Genomic DNA, 8775 nt, shown 5'->3' with positions numbered 1-8775 from the left:
AACCACGTCCCTGGTCCACCACCCTCCCCCATGCCCCCTACCACCCCCCCACCCCGAGTTAGGGAGATGGTTTTCTGCCCCCCCCCCTTTTTTTCCCCCCTTTTTTTTTTTCCTCCCCCCTTTTTCCTATCCTCCGCGCTATTGTTTCTGCTCCGCGGATAAATGAGGCGGACAAAGGAGGCAGCTTTTCCTACCCAAATTATTAAGTTAGCCTTGCAGAGCGGGATGATTGGCAGAGCCCCAGCGGTTGCACATCGCGGGTGACGGGCGCTCGCTCTTTCTTTAAAAAGGGGGAGGGAAAATAAATAAATAAATAAATTGTAACACACACACCACCCCCCACCACCCCCCGGATCCCCCGTGTCCGCTTTTTAATCAATAAATTAAAAAGGTGGTCGCTTCCCGCTCGGTCATCCCTGGGCACTGGCAAGGTGATTGGGGTTTTTTTTGGGGGGGGTGGAGGTGGGAGGGGGGTGTCGGGGAAAACTGGCATGATGGTGCTGGCGGAGGGGGGGTGCTGGTGCTGGGAGCGCTCCTGTTGCCATCTTCTGCTGAGCCTTCTCGCTATTAAACCCGAGAAGTTGCAGCGGATTCTGTTTCGTGAAGGTGGACGGAAGAACAAAGCAGAAACGGGCTTTTTCCAACTTCTCCTGCTCTCTGTCTCCATCCCGGCAAAAGCATCAGAGATAAAATTTAATAACCCTTTTCCATGCTCTAATCGGGGTCTGGGGTTTCACTTTCAAGAACACGGTTCCTATGTCGCGGCTGGTTCAGCCTGGATTATGAATTACTTTCTAGTAAGGATACATATAAAAGCTAAGTAACTGTTGATGAAGGAAATCAGACGTCTGTGTTACATGAGCAGTGTCTCTCTTGGGCAAAAAAGGGTTATTTTCCCCCCTTTCCCCCCCAAAATGAGCCGTAAAAGTTGGAAAAGTTATATCTGCGTCTCAGCGTTTCAATGCGACAAAGGGGGGAATAAAGGGGGGGAAAAAAAAAAAGCAAAGCGAAGAGAATATCAGCCGAGCTCCCAGATAAAGGGTGCAGGGGTCCTGTGCGGTGCGTGGGATCAGCGATGTTTGCAAAATGGCAAGAAGGGAAAGTAAATATGCGGAGAGCAAAATAGAGGACAGAGAGAGCAAAATCTGCTGAGGGTGAGCAAGGGCTTTGCAGATATTTGTGTGTTGTGATATCTAAGAAACCCCGAGTCCAGTGGGTGTTGTTGGTCTTAGGGTGCAAAGGCGCAGGTTGGTGTGGAGAAATAAAGTCTTAAACTCTGAATATTTGGACTTCTCTGGGTAAGCAAAATGGCAGGCTAGCAGGTTTTCCCAAGGCAGGTTCAGATCTGGCGGGAATAGTGTATTTTTATTTTTTTGTTGCTGACGGATTGTGATATTTCGGCGTTTTTCCCTGCTTTGACTTCTGACTTGTGAGCCTCAGGGCAAAGTTTCTCTACAAGGAGTATATTTCGATTGCAAAAATAGCAATGTCCCTGCTCCATAGGACGGGCGCTCGGTCTGAACGTTATAACCCAGATGAGAATAAAATCACGTGCAATGAATGAATGTATATTTTTAAGCATCGGTTTGAAAACATCTCGCTTTGTTTTGCTGCTGTGTTAAAGATGCTGTATCTTAAGTGTGGAAAAGACGAAATAGTTGTTGATTTGGTTCAAAGCAATGTTGCGTGGAGTGCGGCTATTTTCATCATCCTTTGCTGTTGAATACACCATGCTGGAAAAAAAATGTAATAAGCGAGTTTAAAAAAGGGTAAGAGAAGGAAAAAAAAAAAAAGAAAAAGGAAGAAACTAATTCACGATATTGTAAATTAATATTTCAACAGGGACAATGTTGATTACTGGTACATTTAACCATAATTATTTGGTATTAGTGCTGTGATAATTGAATGATTTAAAGGATTCATTACATGTATGATGAGTTTGCCTTCTCTGTATTAACTATCTGCAGATTTCTTTCCCTTTCTTCTAACAGCATGTACAAGACAAAACAGTATCTATTATGTGTATATTAAGATTGATTTTATTTCTGAGAGACCACCCCCCTGGAGAGAAAGAGAAGAATCTAAAGTTAATATATGTTTAGCAACCCAACTCCAGAAATGCAATAAAAGTTAAAATCTCCCCTACTGTTTTTTAATTATGATATTAGATCAGGAAGAAGGACGGTGGGAATTTATTGCTTCAACTATTTTGTATAGATGTGCCTGTTTTTTATGTAAAAACATGGGTAGTCAAAAAGACACCATGCTGTTCGCCTTCATCTTTCTTCACGTAATATTGTTTGCTTTGTTGCTCCCGCTCCCGCACTTTCTGATGCTGTTATCAGAGTAAAATATTAGCGATATTACGATACGCTGGATTGCATAATTTTTCTTGCGTCTGTTTGTACAATACTCCTCTCCCAGCAGGTGTAATTTTAAAACCTGGAGGCTTTCGCCTGTGTCTCCCTGTGTGCGTGCACGCCTTGCCTATGGATGAACTTTATCCTTTGCTGCTAGGAATGATTTTGGGGCGGTTTTGCAAAAGAGCTCCCAGCAAAAGCTATGGGGCGGAGAAGTTGAGTAGGAGGCTGTGGGGAGATGAGGTTGCGTTGATAAACTCTCCCTTCTTTTGCAGCAGGGGAAGAACTGGGCTATATTATGGTGGGTTTTTTTCCTCCCCCCCCCCCAATAAAAGCTCTCCTGGCTTCTCGGGAATATTTGCTCGGCTGGATTTTGGGAAAGTTCCCTGAAGGCTCAGCTCTTCCCTACAAGACGAACCCGCTCCAGGGCTGGAAAACAAACTGGGGCTGGTGGAAGGGATCGTGTAAATGGTAGCAAATGTCCCTGCTCAAGGTTGTTATCTTTAGGTGTCTGGGTGTCTGGCTCAGACACGGAGTATTTACATAGGTATTGGCTCTGCAGATGACCTTTACAAATAACTACTTGGAGGGAGGGGGGGATTAGGACAGAAGACGGGGTATTGCCTGAATATTCTTTATTTTAAGCCGTATTTGTGGCAGATAAAGGCAGGTTTAAGACTGAGCTGATCTCCTGGAGGAGACGTTTGCACCAGGCCAGAGATATTGCGGTGCAGATTGGGCTGGAATCCATCGCCTAAAGCAGCACCCTTCGCCCCTCCGCCCGCCCTCCCGGCCCCCCTCCTATACATTTCGTGGGGTTATTGTCTTATTTGAGGGCACCAGGCTCTTCCTAACACCTTGTGCTCGCTTTCAAGCTCGCTGGTGTGCAACTGGAGCAGCCAAACAATAGAATTTGCAGACACAACTTGGAGCTTGCAACTATAGTTATCTATGCTAATTACAGGGTGTCTGACAGAAACATAATAAATGTAAAGGGAGAAGTATAGAAATATGTTTCTTCAGGCAGTATACACTTCGCCTCTCTGGGTTCAGGCTTGTTTTCTTGCTCTTCTTTTAATTTACTTCTCTGGGAAATTTTTTTTTCCCCTTCTGTTGACCTGCATTTCATATCACACCCAAAACCGAGCTAACCTGGAGAGCAGCGTGGAGAGGAGCTTGAATTTTGCACCCTCCCCGGCTGCTGCAGCCGAGCTGCTGGGTTTTTGTGAACATCTGCAGTAGGCTTCGTCTGGTGGAGACCTGAAATTTTGGAAAAGGAGACCATAACACACTTAAAGAAATTGTTCTGAGCTTTAATTGCACCTCGGAATTTATTGTCTATTAGCCGTACCTCCAACACTGGAGAGACAGGAATTCTTAGCAACAAACAGAGGGGGGGGGGGGGTGGGCGGGGGGAAGCACTTAAGCAGGTAAAAAACTCCTGCAGTGTCATTTTAAGCTGAATGCTGATTTTCTTTGCCTCAGCTATGACTCCCATATCGGCTCAGACTGAAGTTTTCACGTTGATATAAAGCGATGTGCGTGCAAGTTCCAGCGGCCAGTTGTTGTCCTGGGGAGCTTTCTCTATATGATAACTTTTAAGCAAGCCTGAATAAATATGATTTTCGAGCAGCCAAAGAATTTAGCGGGGGATGGGGGGGGGGAAGGCAAAGCCTATAGCCTGTAATCGCGCTACTGCAAGATTCACGGATGGTATTTGGCCTGAAATTAATCTTTCCCCATATTTATTTACTTTAAGAGACAATCCGGGAATAAACAGAGGCATCTGGGGGATCAGGAAATATTTTGCAGGCTCTTCAGAGAGTCTGCTTTAGAGTCATTCAATCTATTGTGTACAATTTTTTTTCCCCCTCTTCTTTTCTTTTTCTTTTTTTGAGGAAAGGAGGGGTGAAGAAGGAACAAAAGAAAGAGAGAAAGAACATGGGCAGGCAAAAGAGAAGAGGAAGGGAACGGAAAAGGACAAAGAAAGGGGGGGAAAAAGGGAACTTTATTCCGGGTTAGGGCTGCAAATGCAGGCGGGGAGTGGGAGTTGGAGCTGGCTGGAGGCTTACTTTCGTTTCGCTTCTGGAGCGATATGAAGCCAGCACCGCCCTTCCCTGCTCCTCCAAAGCAGGGGCTGGAGGTGTGCAGCGGGGCCAGGGGGGCCGGGGGGGCGGGGGGGAAGGAGCGGAGAAAACCCCGATTTCTTTTTTAATCCGAACTTGACAGTGTTAATTGAACCGAGGGAAAGCAGGGGGAATGCGGCTGGGGTTGGTTTTTTTTTTTTTTCCTTTTCTTTTCTTTTCTTTTTTTTTTTCCTTCCCCCTCCTCGAGCAGGCTCCGTTTGTCTGCCTGTCGGGGGGGGGCGCGGTGCCCGCTCATCCCCAGGCCCTCGGGCTGCCGAAGCCTCCCCGGGGCGGCCGGGATGCGGCTCCGGGGGTTTCCCCCCGCTGGGAGCTCCGGGCTCCGGCCTCGCAGCCTCGGGGTGCCCCGGCGGGCAGCAGCTCTCCGCAGGAAGGTTGGTGGTGGTGCTCGGGCCTGGAGCTGCGGCAGGGAAAGGGGGATAACCCCCCCACCACCTCCCACCCCCCCCGCAATTACTGGGAACCGCAGGTTGGCTTTTCCTTACCAGCACTTCTTGCAAAAAAAAAAAAAAAAAAAAAAAAAAATTGTAAAAAGCAAGGAAAAAACCCAAGAAAGCAGTGTCACCTCAGCAGGCAGGCTGTCCAATAGTTGTTTTTTCTTTTTTTTTTTTTCCCTCCCTCTTCTGTCTTCTTTTTTTTTTTTTTTTTTTTTATTAGGGTTATTTTTTTGTCTCCGTTCCTTCCAATCAGGGGAGAATTTCTCAAAGCGAAACCAAAAGATTTGGAAGTGGGGAAAGAGCCTGGCTGCGCGCACAGGGCAAGGAAGGGATGCAGCTCGGGCAGAGCACACACAGCACTTGCAGGGAGCAGGGCGAACATGGGAAGCATTTAGCTCCGAAAAGGTGTCAGAAGTCAACCGGTCAGGACAGTGCTCAGACAAAGGCTTGATTTGCTGTAACCTCCTAATTTGCGACTCGACTTTTTTTTTTTTTTAATTATTTTTTTTTTTTTCTCCGCCAGGGAAAAAAAAAATATATATAAACACTCATAGAGCTTGTGGACTGCAAATGTTAGTTTTGCTCGATGCAATTAAGTTTCTTTCCCCCGCAGATTCAAAAAGGGAGGTGAGAGGAAAAGATATTAGTCTGCCTGGAAGGGATGTGATAGTTCACCATCATTTCAGAAGAGGTAATCTCCCATTAAACAAGTACCGAAGCTTTTGTGGAGGCATAGGAGTCTAGCTGGAGCGTGCATAAAAGCTGCGAGATAACCTTGTAGCTGCTGAATTCAATAGCAAGGCGTGTTTTAATTCCAGTCTGGATATTTGCTTGGAGACACTGCTACTGAAAAGAAGAATATTTCAGGATATTGCTTTATTTGCCCTGCACTCTGAGTGGACTTTATCCACATAACTTTGCTTTCATCCATGGGGATGGTTTCACGTCGAGATGAGCGTGAAAGGACAATATTTTATGTGGGTTCACATCGTGTTAAATTTTATGGGGGTTCACCTCGCGTTACGGGATTCTGCAGCAGAGAAAACGTTGTCTTAAGCCGTGTCTTTAGTCTTAAGCCGTGTCTTTAGTCTTAAACCGTGTCTTCAGTGTGCTTTAAGGTGAAGTGTCTCCATCTCTGCTTTGTACTGCTTAATTCTCAGAGACCACCAGTCCCTGAAAGAAAGGGATTCGTATTACAAACGCTATCTTATTTTTTGTTTAAGATCCCACGACAACGGGGGGAGTGAATAATTCCGTGTGCTGCAGGTTTCCGTGCAAATAAAAGAAATCTTTGCCAGATATGTTTGCCTTTGTGTAACACCAACATACACCATCCACGACTAATTTAGTGACCTTGCCTGCTCGCATTAAGGTTACAAAAACTGCTGCTACTTATTATAACTGCGTGGCTTTGGTAATTTCTGCTCGTTTTGCGGTTCGTCTGTGGTATATTGAGACATTATTTTTTTTTTTTTTTTTTTTCCCTCTGGAAAACCTCCCCACTGACTTTGCTTTTCAGTGCTTCTCTCCATTCTGTCTGCTCAGTCCTTCCTTTCTCTCTCCCTCCTTCTCTCTCTGCCTCTTTTTTCTCTCTCCCTCTCCCCTTCTGCATATACATCTGCAGACAACCCTTCTTTTGTAAGGATTCTCTTTAAAAGATTCCACCAAAGTAGAAAAGCCAAGCTGCTTTTTCCCCTCCACATGTCACAGCCCACTATATTAGCAACCCTGCAGAGTAAGTATTTTTAAAATGGGAATAGATAAAAGAATGATGAGTATATATATATTTTTCCTCGCGAACATAAAAATAACCGTCATTGGAGACTGGTGATTGACAGATAAATTGGTCTCGATAAAGGCCAAAGAAGACATTCTGCTCCTGCAGGAATATTTCCCTTTAAGGGCTCACATAAAGCAAGGGACTTAAAACGGAATGAGGAATAAATTCTGTGGGGGAGCGAGTCGATGACTTTTCTCTTCGAATTTGGAAAATCCGGAGTCCCTTGACAAACACCTCCCGTCACAGTTTTATTTTAAAGCCTTCCCTATTTTTCGAGGGGGGAATCCTATTTCTACCAGCAGCCAGGGCAGCCTTGTGCATTAATTTTTTTTTTTTTTTCTCGAGCCCTGTGGATTGAGGTGCAGGATTTTATCCTGGCTCAGCTGAGGGGGTAAGTTTGCAGGGGCTGGGGGGGTGGGGGGGGGTGTTTCTCCTGGCAGCATCACTCCTCCTTGCCTGTTTATCCCTGAATCCGCCTTAATCTCTTTTCTCCTCCTGCTCGCATTTCCCATGCAACTTACTGAGGGGGGGGACAAAAAAATATAAATAAACCCCTGAAGAGGTTTGTGCCGTGCCCGTCCGTGGGACTTGCACAGACTGTGCAGAACGCCTGTCACTGCTGAATGCTGCATCACTGGAGACACCCTGCCCACCCCCCTTGCCTGCCTGCCTCTCCCATGGAGGAACCCCCATCCCTTTCTGAGCCCACACTTTTCCTTCTTCTTGCAAATTTTGACCGTTTCCCTCCATGTCCCCCCAGCCCTAGAAAACCCGAGGCGATGGAGAGCCCTGGAGAGCCCAGGCAATCCATATTTTTGGGGGGTTCGGTTTCTAAAAAAAATCATGAGCGGTTATTTTTGGTTAGGTATCTTAATTTTTTTTTTTTTTTCCTTCCAGAGAAATCTCCTAACTCCCTTCTTTCAGACTCCAATGGGCGTGAGCTATTTACCTACCTGTCTTTCCTTACAAAGGAAAGGTTATTCTCTCAAAATGCAGGCAGGCTATCACCGATTTTTTAACGCTCCCAACTTCTTCAATCGGTTTGGTGCAAAAAGAAAAGTTTCCAGGCGTTAACAAAAAAAGACAAAAATAAGAACAATCATGTGCCCAACACACATTGTTGCTTCCTCCTGATACGCAAAAGCTCTCTCATCCTCAGCTATATAGCTGAAACTCAGTCCTACGGTTTTATTTAATGAACGACACATTTATGAACAATCAAATGATCCTCGTAAAAATTTTATTGAAGGACATAAAAACATCCATGACTACTTGCCGAATAATGCAGCCTTTCACTGCAAAAGCTCAGTCTTTCCTTTTTTTTGGGGGGGGGGGGGGTGCTGGTGGTATTATTATTTCCCCCTCCTCTTTTCAAAGATGCTCCTCATACTATTTTTTTTTTTTTCCCCCTCCTGAAGACACTTATTTCTTAAAGCAGGACTAGATGTGCCTGTGCCCCACAGATTTCTCAGCTGCTGAGCAGCCTGACGATGAGACAGCGCTGCAAAAGATGACAAAAGCTCCCTTTGCTTTTAGGCTAAAAGCTTCTCCCCCCCCCCCCCCAGCTCCTTTCTCCAAGTGGGGAGCCCACCTCTACCGCACTTCTCCCCTCTCCCCTTCCCACCGATATTCAATTTAATGTATCCATTAGAGGCTAGAAGCTGCAGAAGCAAAGGACAGAGACAAATTACGTCAAGAAATAGTTCCTGGACTACCTTCCACAATTACCTTCCACCTTCCTCAGCACCAGGGCAAATCTCCCCCCCCCCCCCAGCCCGCGGGCAGAGCATCCCCCAGCTGAGGACCGGCCGAGCCTCCCTCCTCCCCATCTCCGCCCCATTGCCATCAGTTTTAGGAAAAGCCGGGTCGCGTTATTTCAAAAAAAAAAAAAAAAAAAAAAAAAAAAAGGAAAAGGGGAAAAAAAAAAAAAAAAAGACCTGCGGATTGATCCACGCTATATTTTTGGGTAAATACAATCACGTGAGGGCGGGCAGCCAATGGCACACTGGGAAAGGCTGAAAAAATAATTACCTGCCCTGATTGTTCTATGAGAA

The sequence above is a fragment of the Gymnogyps californianus genome, unplaced genomic scaffold (assembly GCF_018139145.2).
Source record: "Gymnogyps californianus isolate 813 unplaced genomic scaffold, ASM1813914v2 HiC_scaffold_32, whole genome shotgun sequence".
Lineage (NCBI taxonomy): Eukaryota > Metazoa > Chordata > Aves > Accipitriformes > Cathartidae > Gymnogyps > Gymnogyps californianus.
The sequence above is the reverse complement of the archived record's forward strand: the minus strand, read 5'-3'. Positions refer to the sequence as shown.